This window comes from Phocoena sinus, chromosome 19 (genome assembly GCF_008692025.1).
Source record: "Phocoena sinus isolate mPhoSin1 chromosome 19, mPhoSin1.pri, whole genome shotgun sequence".
Classification (NCBI taxonomy): domain Eukaryota; kingdom Metazoa; phylum Chordata; class Mammalia; order Artiodactyla; family Phocoenidae; genus Phocoena; species Phocoena sinus.
This window is the reverse complement of record NC_045781.1, coordinates 45,248,274-45,263,324: the sequence shown is the minus strand read 5'-3', so window position 1 is coordinate 45,263,324 and position 15,051 is coordinate 45,248,274. Positions and strand designations below refer to the sequence as shown.

Sequence of the window (15,051 nt, the reverse complement as noted above, 5' to 3'; positions counted from 1 at the left end):
CATCCAACAAACGTTTACTCAGCACTTAGACAAGCTGTGTACTGTGAGGTGCTAGGGATACGGGGAGGAATACACCACAGCTCCTGCACATAAGACGCCCACAGTCTACACTAGAGACAGGATGGCAAATGATTACAGTACATGGTTAGAGCAGGGATGTTATGTATTAAAATGCAAAAAAAAGTCATTTTGGGAGTGGCTAAGGAGTTAACAGTGACTTCCTTTTACCTAGGAAGGTGGTCAGGGAGGGCCACATCAAAGACTGAGCTTTGAACTGGTGCTTCAGAGATAAGTAGGCTCGGACTTCCCTGGTGGTCCAGTGGTTAAGACGCAGCACTTCCCATGCAGGGGATGTGGGTTTGATCCCTGGCTGGAGAACTAAGATCCCACATGGCGCGCAGCACGGCCAAAAAAAAAAAAAAAAGACAAGTAGGCTCATGCCATATTAAGTGGGAGGATTCAGCATTTGCAAAGACATGGCAACATTCAACTGCACGGTGTACTTGGGGAAGTGGCAGCCAGAGTTTCAGGTATGGACTTACTACCTGCGGGCTGTGAGAAAGGTCAATCAGGGAGGAGAAAGGCTAGAGTTAGGGAGACCAGGTAAGAAGCTACTGTAATGATGCCAGCTGGTGATGATGAAACTCTACACTCAGGAAGAAATATAAAAAATGCCCCAAGTATCCTACCCTCTCACTCTTCCATCAACACATTCAAGCAAAAGAACCTGAGTCCCCGATGTCTTCTGCTCTTGGCAACGCAGGAAGGCCTGGCATCTGTTTCTTGGCTAGAGGTTGCCAGTGTTCAGGCCTCCTCTCGTTAGAGAATCCTAGGGTGCAGGCCCATGCCTGTTTCAGAATTCACCAAGGAATTCCACATGCACCCATCTGCTAAGTAACCCTTCCTTTCTCCCCAGTACAAGTCCTCTCAGCTCTGGATGTTAAAAGGGGGCCATGCTCAGTGCCTGCCTGGGAGCACTTTGGCATAACTTCAAAAGCTGCAGAGATTTCTATCTATCTTTTTTGTTTCCAGGAAGATGTGGTCAAAGCCACGGAAATGCAGGCTTCTTTTTCCCTTGAAGGTGGGTGAAAATAACCTATGGCAGATACTTTGCTTAACAAAGTCAAATGGTCTCATGAAACCTCAGGGTTTGGTCTCAAATTCTCACTGTTGTTGTCAGTTGATACAGTTCAAAGAACTCAAGCTCTGTAACCGGGAGCAGCGGTTCCTGTTAGGATGTAGGCCCTGCAGCTTTGCTTTCCTGGTTGTTGCTGAAGAGAGGCACGTGGTGCGATAGTGAAGGGCACAGACTCTGTAGCACACAGACTTGGCTTGGGATCCTGGCTCCATCACATACCAGTGATATGACCTTAGTCAGCTGGTTTACCTCTCCATATCTGTTTCCCCATTTGTAAAAATGGGCACAATAAGAGTACCCACTATGAAGGCTGCTGTGAGGATTAAACATTATACTCTAGGTGAAGCACTTGTACACAGCCTGGCACATGGTAATTAAAGTTAGCTGGTAGGTGCCTTTTGCAGGGCCCACCTGCACCAGCTCCACCCTGTGCCTCTGGGTGTGTTACACTAAAGCAGCACACACACAAAGTACCTGCCGCTTGTACAGCTAGAGGTTAGGGGCAGTGGTACATAGTAGTTAAGGGTTGGAATTCAACTGCCAGGGTTTGAATCCCAGCTACTCCTCTTCCTAGTTGTGTGGTCTTAGGCAATAACTTACCCTCTCTGTGCTTCAGTTTTCTTACCTGTAAAATGGAAGTAATAATAATAACTACCTCATAGAGTTACTGTGAGGCGCAAATGAGATTCACACATAGTGCTACACGTGGTTAGAGTTCATTCATTCTCACTGCTGTATACTAGACCATTTTGCAAATATTCTGATTTATTTATCCATTCTACTCTTGATGGAGATTTCAGTTGTTTCCATTTGGGGGCTATTGTAAGTAGTGCTGCTATGAAAATTCTTGTACATGTCTTTTGGTGCAACTATGTATACAATTCTGGGTCAGGTGGAATTTCTGGGTCAGAGGGTATCAGTTTTAACAGATGGGCCAATCAGTTTTCCAAAGTGGTTGTTCCAATTTAAATCCCTGCTAGCAGCGGATGAGAGTTCAGTCGCTCCACATACTCAACGACATTTGGTATTTTCTGACATTTTCATTTTACATATTCTAGTGGATTTGTAGCACTATCACATTGCAGTGTCAATTTGCATTTCCCTGGTTGAACACCTTTCTGTGTGTGCATTAAACACCATGTCTAGCATATAGTAAGTATGCAACTACTACTACTATTATTATTATTATTCTCTGGTCACCAAAGCACAACTTTTCAAATAGGGACCTGGACAGAGACTTCTAGAAGTTTCTAGACATTTTATACTCTCTTGATCCACCTTTTATATCTCCCATGTATGCCCTTCCCCATGTCTCCCACTTCTCTTGGTTAATTTCCCTATTAATAACACTCCATGACTTTCCCACAGTCCAGACATAATGAATAAGAGGAACTAGAAACCAGGCGAGACTTCTGACCTCCACCCCAAACAGGTTCCCATCCCTGCTCAGGTGTGTCATTTCCAAGAAGAGCAAAACAATCCTCACTCAGAGGCTCTAGACCACCCAGAATCTCATCCATCTGACCTCACTTCCCTCTGGACTCTTCCTGATCAATGGTTTTCACAACTTCCTCATTATTACTGCCTCTGGTCCAAGCCAGAATTGAATCTTTTTTTTTTTTTTTACATCTTTATTGGAGTATAATTGCTTTACGGTGGTGTGTTAGTTTCTGCTTTATAACAAAGTGAATTATACAGTTATACATATACATATGTTCCCATATCTCTTCCCTCTTGCGTCTCCCTCCCTCCCACCCTCCCTATCCCACCCCTCCAGGCGGGTCACAAAGCACCGAGCTGATCTCCCTGTGCTATGTGGCTGCTTCCGGTGTGGAGAAAAGGGAACACTCTTGCACTGCTGGTGGGAATGTGAATTGGTACAGCCACTATGGAGAACAGAACTGAATCTTTAATGCCTTCCATTAGGAAAGATGCATCACTTGATTTTTAAGATGCACACTCAATTCCCCCTCGCATAGCCAGTATCCTTTATGCATTTGTTAATGCATAAAGCCACATACCTCTGAGGAAAATTCCATGATGTCCCTAAAACAAGAAGACAGTTAAGCTCTATCCTCAGTTTAGTCCTTACTGGTAAGCTCCAGGAGAGGAGAAAAAAAATGGCATTGTATAATTGGGGGGTAGAGTTGCATCTTACAAGATCTTAGCAAAGAGGAAAAAAGGAAGGCAGCTTTATAATCCCAAATCAGGTCAAAACTTTTTGCCCATGTTTGTATAAAATATTCTTCATTATGTAATGTAATGGACACATTTTTATTCTCTAAGTAGCTGGGTAAAGACTTCCTCTTAGATGAGACCCACCTTTTTTGAAAAAATTTCTTGGTGTACCCTATGGAATAAAATGTGGGACCCCTGCCACCAAGGACCTTGAGAGGCAAAAATACTCTGGATAAGACAAGAGAACAAATTTGCTCCTTTGTTGAAGGGAACAGAAAGAAAGAGATGGATGCTAAAATGCCAAAGACATGGTTAAAGGCCACTCCGTGTAATATTTGACCGTTTAAGTCTTCAGGAAAGGTGCTTACTTCTTTAAATGCATAGTGCCAAGTGAATCTTTTGTGGAAATCCATGAAGGAACTGAGATTTGGATGCAGGTCCTCCCAGGGTAGAATTGAGAAAGTCTGAATAGAGGAGTCACAACAAGGAGGCAGAAAAAATTAAGCAAGGGCTCTGGACTCAGTCAAGCTCAGAGTAACCAACTTGTTGTGATTTGTGTAGGATTTTTCCAACATTAGCATTGGAAAGCTCGCATTCCAGGAACCCCCTCTGTCCCAAGCAAACTCTAATCAGGCTGGAAAATTGAGGATGAATTAAGTTTACCAAAATTTCCTAAGGCCAGGGAGGTCCCAGTTGACAACTAAATTATAACTTAAATAGCACACATACTGTTCAGCTTTTGTTTTCTAAGTATGACTTCTTCTTATACAAAAACGTATACACAGAAACACAAATACCGAAAGTGTACACTAAAATTAAAATCAAATCTCCTGACAAGCTAAATCCCCCTTCTGATCAGTAATTTAAGTTTTTCACCATGGTTTACTTAAGAGTTTGCATTCCTTTGTGCATGGAGAAAGATCCACAGCTTTGCCTTCAGCTCCTGCTTAAACCCCCCAAATCAGCTGCCTTTCCACTGGAAGACCTTCATTCTGATCCTGTACTTTTGCGAGGGAGAGAATAAGCAGCAGAGCAAGAGGTTCCTTTCTGGGACTCCTCTCATCCCCATTTTTCTTCCCCCAACATGTATGCATGAAATGTGGAAGAACTAACCTAGTAAGGACTTGTTTGTTTTTAAAAATCTGGGCCCAGTGATCTCCTGAGCTAAGATTAATTATGTTTTCAATAAGTTTAACTCAGATTTTCAATGTTTGTAGTCTTAGAAACCAGGAGAAATAATTTATTAAGAACGTGATCTCATGTCTAAACATTCACTCAGTCCATGGACTCCTAAACTAGAGTACAAATCCCAAGAGTCAAATCAGAACTATACTTCAGGCTAATGGGATTAGAATAAAGCAGTATAATCTAGGTGTGTGTTAAAGCAAGGCATGCCTGGATTTTAATTACAAACCTGGTAGGAACTGGCAGTCTGGCCTTGGTTCTATTCTCTGAGAATGAGGGGTATGAGAGAATGAAAGGAATCAAGAATTTGGGCCTGAACGTTTGTAGCAAACCAGATGAACCCAGAGGTTATCATATTAAATGAAGTTAAGTCAGACAGGGAAAGACAAATATCATATGATATCACTTATATGTGGGATCTAAAATATGATACAAATGAACTTATTTACAAAACAGAAACAAACTCACAGACATAAAAAACAGATTTATAGTTGCCAAAGGGGAAAGCGGGGGGAGAGATAAATTAGGAGTTTAGGATTAAAGGATACAAACTACTATATATTAAACAGATAAGTAACAAGGTCCTACTGTATAGCATAGGGAACTATATTCAGTATCTTGTAATAAACTATAATGGAAAAGAATATGAAATAGAATATATATATGTATAATTGAATCACTTTGCTGTGTACCAGAAACTAACACAACATTGTAAATTAACTATACTTCAATTAAAAAAAAAAAGAATTTGGGCCTGAAGAACTAAAAGGATGAGGTAGTAGCCAATTGAGATGGCTATAGGTAGAGCAAGTTTAGGAGGAAAGATCAAGAGTTCCATATAGGATATGTTAAGGAGAGAGTTCTAGATTGGAAATATAAGTTTAGGACTCGCTGACATACAGTGAGGTATTTAAAAGCTGTGACCAAATAACATCACCAAGGAAGTGATGGCAGAGAGAGAAAAGTCTGTATGTCCACGGGTACGCCTCAGGGGTTAGCTGACCAATACTCCCTCCACGCTCCCTCTCCCCTGCACTATGCTCAGTCAATCCACCACAGCAGAAGGTTTGGCGCTCCTCCATGAGAAGCCAGCAGTGCTGTAGGACAAAGAATTTCAGGCTTGGAGATAAAAGATGGACTCGGGCTCGGATCTGCCACCCAAGTGTACTGTCTTAGGCAAATCACTTAATTTTGATGAGCCTCTGTTTCTTCACCTGTAAACTGGAGATAACATTATCTCCCTATAGAATATCTGTGAGTGTTAAATAAGTTGAATAAAAATACTTCGTAAGATGCTTTACACGCTACAAATTAGTATCATTTATCTCATAATCTCTGATAACTGAAGGAAGAAAATGCTGTGCTTCTGTGATTACATATAAAGTTTAGGATGGTATCTACCCAAGTTTAAAATGCATAACCCTTTTGTTTTTGCTTTTGTTTTGGTACGGGGGCCTCTCCCTGTTGTGGCCTCTCCTGCTGCGGAGCACAGGCTCAGGATGCGCAGGCTCAGCGGCCATGGCTCACGGGCCCAGCGGCTCCGCAGCATGTGGGATCTTCCCGGACCGGGGCACGAACCCGTGTCCCCTGCATCGGCAGGCAGACTCTCAACCACTGCGCCACCAGGGAAGCCCCGCATAACCCTTTTAAAGATATCTTTTATCCTTATCAACATTCAAAATGCACATACCCTTTGATGCAGCAATTCCAACTATCCTAGAGAATACAGCTGCACAAGCGTAAAGATAAATGTGTTAGGCACTAGTAATAATAATAAGATATTAGAAATTATATCAGTAATGGGTTGGGTAAATAAATCATGGTACATTCATACAGTGGAATACTAGTTGTTAAATGTAATGAGAAAATGTATGTGTACTGACATGAAAAGATGCCCATGCTATTTATGTAAAATAACAGCAAGCAAGCTGCAGACAATATGTACAGCATAATCCAACTTGTTTTACATGTCTACGTATTCATATTACACATTTTGATACACACATAGCAAAAGAGACTAGAAGGACATGGGCCGCACTGTTGAGAGCAGTCACAGGGTCACTGAGTGTGGCTGAGGAGTTCATGGCCCTCTGAGGAATGTGAATGGCAGACACTGGAAAGAATTACTTTCACTTTCTCCTTTTGATACTTTGGAATTCTTTGAAGTTTTATAACAAAGGAAAGCTATCTTAAAGACATACCACAAACCAATCCCTGTACCCTGAGGTCCTCAAGAGGGTGGGTGCATATTTCCAAGTCCAGAAGAATGCCTCTGTTGGGTTCCTGGTTATATTTCAATTCGGCAAGCCACAGCTTTCCTTCCCACCAAGGCATGGGGTAACATAGTGGAAGCAGTCCATTGAGGGGAAAACATAGGCCCCAAAGTAGGGCTACTTTGGGAAGGAAAAAGAAAATGCAAATATATTCTGAAAACAGATGGTGTCTGGAAGAGAACGTGTGTTTGGCAACAAGAAGGGAAAATCACAGGGGGAGGAGAGAAAAGCAGTAAAAGAGAAACAGCCGAAGGAGGTGGTAATTAAGTGTGAAGCTGAAGATTTCCAAGGGATTTTTCAGCTTTGGCAAAAGTCAGGCCTCTGGACAATTCTGCTGAAGTGTGTAGACATTGCTTTACATTTCTTTATTTATTAAAGTATTCCAAGAGAGCAGTAGCTCTGAACCATGATATCCTGAAACTAGTTTGTCACCAATGTTTCAAGTATTAAAATGTTCAAATAACGTACTTTTAGTCACAGTTAAAGAGGCCCCAAAGTTAGCCCACTCACTCAGTGGCATCCTAATATGTTTCCTGGGGTGGGAGACAAAGGGTGGAGTCACTGCTAATGTTGAGGGAGTTGTGTATAACCCACAGGCTACCTGTCTCACCATCTCCTAACACTGTCCCTATTCTTCTCTGGGCTCTGGAAGTCCCCACGGGTCACTGGTGGGACAGGCAGGACATACGTCGGGAGATTTGTGACAATCAAGAGTCATGCCACATCCCACCTCATTTATAGTATGAACTAAGGCACAAGCATCTGAAATGTCCAATAACAAAGAGATTAACTGATGAATTATTTTGCACTAAATTGCTTGCTATTGCAGCTGCTCAGAATGTCAAAGAGCACCTAGGAACTATGACCGTTCCAGCAGGGAACAGCTGTGGGGGCCAGAGGCCAGCTCCCCTATCAGTGAGGGAAAGAAGTCCTTATGTCTGTATTGACCCCTCCTGTCATACCAGTGACGGTTCACAGACAGGATTACAAAGGATAGGTTTTGCACTTGGTCCTAAATAATCTTTTAATGTCACAAAAAGCTGAGCCACAGACAAGAATACATTATGACGTCTCAAATTATCAGTTCTACCTTTGGGATAAGATGTATTCCATGCATCAAACTGAAGGTCCAGAGATGAGTCTTTTCCTCCAGACATGGTCAAAACCTTTCTGGGTCTTATAAAATGGGGCTTGGAATACAAGTTTACTCTAGCAGGGAGCTTTTGGATTGCATGAACTCTAGACATTGGATATCGAGGGCTGAGATTCCATACCAAGCTCAAGTTTAACCTCAAATTATATATATACATATATGTGTGTATATGTATGTATGTATGTACATATAGTATATGCATATGTATGTTGCCCAGGGGCTCAGTTTTGGACAAATTAGGTTTGAGATGTCTATGAAACAACCAAACAGAGATGTCAAGTAGGTGATTGAATATATGGTCCTAGAGTTAAGGAGAATGGTCTAGGCTGGAGACGTATATTTGGGCATTGTGGAAGGCAGAACAATGTCCTCCCAAGGATGTCCATGACCTAGTCTTCAGAACCTGTGAATATATTACCTTACATGGCAAAAAACTTTGCAGATGTGATTAAGGGTATGGAACTTGAGATGGGGAGATTATCCTGGATTATATGAGTGACCCCAGTCTTATCAGATGGGACCTTAAAATCAGAGAATTCTTCTCAGCTGTGGTGAGAGAGAGAGACAATGAAGGAAGAAAGTTCAGGGAGATATGACGTTGCTAAGGAATAAGACAAGCTAAGGAACGTAGGAGGCCTCTAGAAGCTGGAAAAGATGAAGAAACGAATTCTCCCTAGAGATTCCAGAAAGGAATACAGCCCTGCTGACAGGCTATTGTAGCCCAGTGAGACTGTGTCAAACTTCTAACCTAAAAAGCTGTAAAATAATAAATTAGTGTTGTTTTAAGCCACTAAGTTTGTGGTAATTTGTTACAGCAGCAAGGGAAAACTAATGCCAGCACCATAAATATATAGATGGTATTTAAATCCATACAAATGGGATAAATAGAGACAGAAAAGATAAGAGGTCTTGGGACTGAGCTTTGGTAAATTTGAATATTAAGTCAGGGAAATGAGAAAGACCCAACCGGGATGACAGAAAAGGAGTGGACATGAGGTAGAACAAGAAAGTGGTATTCTAGAAGCCAAAGGAAGAGTCTGCATCGTCTGCTGCTGAAGGGGGAGGTAAAATGAGGGCAGAATCAGCAAACAAGACAGACAGAATAGGGAGAGCACACGTGCTCAGGCCAGTTGATACACAGAAGGAAAAGAGTGAACCCTGGTCCTCAGCACTCAAGCCACAACGATGGGAGAGACACAACAATGGTACCCACTCAGAATGCAGACGTTTTCATATACAGGGACTCTAGTCACCAGCAAACATGGCCCAGCTACAATCTTGGGACATTTCCAAACAGATCAGCACTCTTTCCCCATGGGGGAGAGTAGGTGTGAAAGTCAGTAGCAAGAGGAGGAGAAAGGAGCAAGAAGACTTTCAACTTTCCTTTACAGACCTACACTACGGTCTCTCCTTTTACCATATGATGTAGTCTGAGCCGTCCAAGGCCCTAACTTGTTAAACAGCATATACCCTAAGTCCAAGAAAGTTAACATAATATCTCAAGAGCAGGAAATAGTTTTTTCTTAGGAAAAAACATGAGATCATCAAAATAAAAATACACAACCTTCCAGGACCTGACATTCCACGTCAGTCATAGCTTCAGAGACGACCTTTTATGTTTTGCCTTTCTTCACCTCAAAACTCATGTTAGGTAATCATCTACAAACGAACGACTGAAATCATGCATGGAGGACCTTGTAGCCTGAGACAAATATAGCCCATGTAACACTGCCTCACACTGACTTATAATGATTTGTTTAGGTGTTTATCTTCTGCACTAGACTTACAAGTCCTCAAAGAGGTGAGACTGTGCCCTTTCATCACTGAACAGTAAAAACAATAATCCATTAACTTCCCATTCGTTGAACTAGTAACACGTGTCAGACACAATGCTAATTATTTTCAGCCATTTGATCTTCACACAAGCCTATAAGATAGGTATTACTTACTCCATTTCTCAGATAAGAAGCTTGAGATTCAGAGAGGTGAAGAAACTTACTGCATAGTCAAACTAAGTCAGAGAGTAGCAGAGCTGTCCAATGCCAAATTCTTGCTGAATAATGCTGCCTCCAAAGACGTTCACATCCTAATTCCTGGAACCCCTTATATGGAAAATACTACTTCGCAGATGTGATTAAATTAAGGGTTTTAAGGTGAGGAGATTATGCTGGACTATCCTGGGCTCAATGTTATCACAAGAATCCTTATAAGAGGGAGCAGGAGATATGTTGAATAGTAGGAGACGGACAGCAGAAGCAGGAGTTGAAGTGATCTGAGGTAGGAGCCATGAACCAAGGAATGCAGGCAGCCTCTAGAAGCTGGAAAAGGCAAGGAAACAGACTTCCCCCTAGAGCCTCCAGAAGGACACAGACCTGCCAATACCTTGATTTTAGATTTCTGACCTTCAGAGCAGGAAGATAATAAATTTGTGTGGTTTAAGTCACTACGTTTGTGGTAATTTGTTACAGTAGCAGTAGGCAACTGATACAGTGCTCTTTGCCTCTGTGCCTGTTTGTCCTTACATCCCCATGACCTAAGGGAGTCAATGGATGTTTGCTAGGTGAACACGAAGGAGGAAGAGATTTTCCTCTAAGGCTTCTCCCACCTGGCCCAACCTGAACTCCTGACCAGGAGAATATAGCCTTCCTCAAAGAGAGGCAGGCAGAAGCAGCCAAAGTATATCTGGGGTGATATTATGTGTTTTCCTAATTGCTAAGTCGAATGGATATGCTAGTTGAAGCGTGAATCTCATTCTATGCCAGTCAGTGTGCCCTTGGAAGACATGACAAAATGCAACCTTAATTTACAGCTGTGAGCCACAGGGCTGAAGGAAGGTAGAAGGATGAGGGGAATTGGATATTTTTATGTTCTACTTCCTATAACAGTACATTAAACATCACAATGATTCAGCTGAAATTATAAGCAGCATTAGTAAAAAGACGAACAGAAATCATACTTTATAATCTAATTTCATTATAAAAATTATTTCATAGCAAATTAGAGCAATGAATACACTTGTACATACAGCAAATGCATATAATTCTACCTTCCTCTTTCTCTAAGACCATTATGGTCCATTCTTTAAACAAGGAAGATGATATCTTCTCTATTAGTATCAATAAGGAGACAGTTTTTCAAATTAATAAATTCAATACACCCCATAGGTTAGCTCCTTAAGAAACAAAGAGCTGGAAGACTGAACACAGTTTAGATTTCACAAGTGGCTCATCGTGCCATGAAGGATTGTTTTCCCCTTTCTGTATCCCAGTTTCTCGAGTCAGGTTAAAATCCTACACTTAGTAAAAACTTCAAAACAGCTTTTGATCTTTTAAGAACAAGTATTAACATAAGCAGAACTAAGCCAAAGCAAAAACTAAAAGCAATTGTTTAGAACTGAATCTCAAATTCACATACACTTGTATTCCATAATCTATTTGTAGTCGACACAGAAAGGGAAATAAATTATTGGGTAGATCTAAGGTAAAATCAGTCACTGCCCTCGGTCTAGACCTTCTGATTGGATTGGCAATTCCCATGGTGTTCCCAGCTTGCATGGTTTTGCAGCCAAGGTTCCCAGGGGTCCTCAGTGGCTTTGGAATCTGAATAAATCACACATACTAGGGGTCCATTAAGACCACAAGAAACTCAATTTATTTGTGATCTGAGACAAGATTTTATTACTTCTCAGATTAATAGTTAAAAATGTTTTGCTTTTCTACCTCAGGGGTATTAGTTTGATATATGAGACAAGGAGATTATTAAATCTTCAGTGCCTTCCAAAGATGTAAATTAAACCGCAGCATCTCCTTATAGCCACCTCCCCTGTATGAGCTGGAGATTTATTATTAACTTGTCACTCTTGCATGCTCATCAAAACAAACAGCACCATGATTAATCACACCTGTTTATTTAAGGGTACCTGTCATACCAACTTTTTGTGGACAGGATATTACAATCTCCTGATTTCTTGGCAGAACTATAGCTAAGGACTTTTAGAGGGGAGGAGAGAATCACTGTCCTCTCCCAATCATTCCCATAAATACATCTGAAACAAAGGTGGCCGATATGCAACCGCATAATGTTCTTTTCATTTTCAATGAAGCTGCACTTCATTTTATTTCCCCTGCCTATTCACAGACATCACGTTGGCTAATTCTGTTCATCTGGACATCTTTCGAACACTTGAAGAGGTCCAGCACTAAATGCACATAAAACTCTAAAATTCTCTTTTCAGTTCTGTCACTCACAATTCAATTGAACAAATACAATATTTAGTAGGTCCCTTCCATGTGGCAAGCAGCAAGTGTGAATTTATTCATTCATTTCTTCATCCAATATTTATTTAATGTCTTTCATGTGCCAGTAATGGTACTAGGTATACCATTCACTGTTCCTTGGCCCCTCAGAGTTTATAACCTTGCTACCCACTTCCCAAGGCATTTGTCTCTCCAAATTATGAAAACAGGAGAGAATGGACGGACAGTGAGAACCTGGATAAGGGAAGAATAGCAGAGCGTATCCTTAAGGTAAGGTTGCACGAAATAGACACTGAATTGAACCAGGATTAATAAGACATCTGCAAGGTTCATTCCCTCCTCCTGGTCCAGTGTGGGTCTGCAGGACTGAACTACATTGAAACCATGGCATTTCACTTCTTTTTCTTCTCCCTGTACCTGTCATATCACAGATTATCTGGTTTGCTAAATAATCACTGAAGCACAGGAAGTTTTCAAATGAAATTTTAGGCAGGGCTGCCTGACCTCTGATCTGCCACAAGAAAAGTTCACCTTTACCACTTTAAATTTTAGGATAATTACCTTTCTTTTTTAAAGAAATAGATTCCTGATTATATTCTTATCTCTCTTTTTAAAAGTTTTTATTATGGAAACTGACAAAAAATACAATAAAGATAAGATAATAAAATAATTACCTATCACCTAGCTTCAGTAATTATCAATATTTTGTCATTCTCGTTTTTATCTATCACATTTCTCTCACCCTTCACCTTTATTTTTGAGCATTTTAAAATAAATTCCCACTATCATACCATTTCACCTCCAAATACATCAGAATTTATCTATGACAAATAAGATTTCTAAAAAACATAACTATATCATTGTAATACTTAACCAAATAACAATAATTTTTTAATATCTTCTAATACCTAAGCCCATGTTCAAATGTCTCTGATTGTTGAAAAAAATTGTTTTGGATTGAAACAGGATCCAAACAAAGTCTACACATTGGATTTGGTTGATGTCTTTCATTTACACCTTTTCTCCTCATGTCCTTTTGAATATTACCAAAATGACCTTCAATATTTGATTTTTATCCAAAATAAATCCATCCAAACTTAACATATGTTCCTAGTGAAACCTCATTATGTAATATTTTCAAGGACAGGCTGATCATACAATTTATCTTCCAAATGAAGAAACTCTTGAATGTAAGGGGGATGCTATTAATAATTAGACTGGTATAAATCAGGACAAAGAGTCATCCTACCAGTAGAGATATTAGGGGGTAAAAAGAAGGATCGGGTTTTGGGTTTTGGGTTTCTGCTTGGCTATTGAGAACTGGAACAGACCTTATAATAGAAAGAAAAAGTTGAACTAGTTAGTTAATGACTTTTCCTGGATCCATCACAGAGCTGAAGTTGAAGAAATGCCAACTAGCCCCAAATATGAGAGACAAATGCCTACAGGGAGACATGAAATGCAAGCACTTGTTTACTTGGGGCACTTGAACACTGGTAAGAAGAATTCACCTAGAATTGTTAAGAAAGTGGTGAAGGCTGGTGACAGAGTATGGAGCTCTAAAGGCTGCAGATAAAGGGGACTTCACACCACTCACCGGCCTCTCTCTCTGCAGACTCCAATGGATACTCACAAAAAATGATGGCAAGAGTCCTGAGAAAGCACTCCTCATGGTACAGGCTTAGGGGAGTGGAAGAGCAGCTGCTGCAGGAAAGGCATGGAGTCCTGCCCAGATCCTTCTTCTCTATCTCCCCTATTAAAAAAAAAAAAAATTACCAGTAATGTCGTGTACAAAAAAAGCAAGAGAAAGAACCCACAATGCCAAGAGACAAAACAATCAACAGAACCAGACTCATACATGACACAGAAATTGGTGCTATCAGACAGGGAATTTAAAATAACTATGAAAAATATGTCAAAGGCTCCAGTGGAAAAATTAGACAACACTCATTGTCAAATGAGGAATTTCAGCAGAGAGAGAGAAACTATAAGAAAAAAAAAAGAGAGGCTAGAAAATAAAAAACACAGTAATAGAGATCAAGACTGTTATTGAGAAGCTCATTAGTAGACTTAACAAAGCTAAGGGAAGAATCAGTGAACTTGCTAAACATACAAACTGAACAACAAGGAAAAAATATTTAAAAATAAAAATAGAATATAGCATCCAGGAACTGTAAGACAACAACAAGTGATCTAATAGATGTTCAATTAGAATTCCAGAAGGAAAAAAAAAGACTGTGATAAAATAAATAGTTGAAGGGATAATGGCTAAGAATTTCCAAAATTAATGGCATATATCAAACCACAGATCTAAACCACCAACCAAGATAAATACCCAAGCAAGATGGAGACATATCAAATTCAACCTCTGAAAACACAGAACAAAGAGAAAATCTTGAAGGCAAAGGGGAAAAAAAGACACATTACTAAAGAGAAATAATGTAACAATTATAACAGCCATCTTGTTAGAAACCATGCACCTAAAAGACAATAGTGTGACATTTTTAAAGGACTGGACAAGGGTGACATCATCAAGATGGTGGAGTAGGAGAACCCCACACACACACAAAGAATAATAATTAGACACCTATCCATGAATGAAATTAGCTCTGGGAGAGCTCAGGAGTCTACCTAAGAAGCTTCAGCAACACAATGGAGCCAAAAAACTGAAAATAACCACAAAAAAAGGGTAGGAAGAATAGTTTCATTTTGTCTGTATCATCCCACCCCCCAGGCTGGCACTGCTCAGTGCTAAGAGGAAACTCCTCAGCCTGAAGTTTCCCTCATCAGTGAAAGGAAAGTGGGGTGAGCAACCAGCTTCCCCAGCCTTTCGGAGCACTGCACGAAGAACCCACTTCACTTTCACCC

General features: G+C 40.5%; 1 protein-coding gene across 1 annotated transcript in view; it reads right to left on the bottom strand.

Annotated features, from left to right (window-relative positions):
• The window catches only part of HYDIN (HYDIN axonemal central pair apparatus protein), a 433,731-nt gene that overhangs the window by 397,121 nt on the left and 21,559 nt on the right, over positions 1 to 15,051 (bottom strand). The window contains exon 2 of the mRNA XM_032613277.1: positions 13,781 to 13,936. The gene's annotated coding sequence lies outside the window, so the exon portion shown is untranslated. The remainder of the gene's footprint in view (positions 1 to 13,780; positions 13,937 to 15,051) is intronic.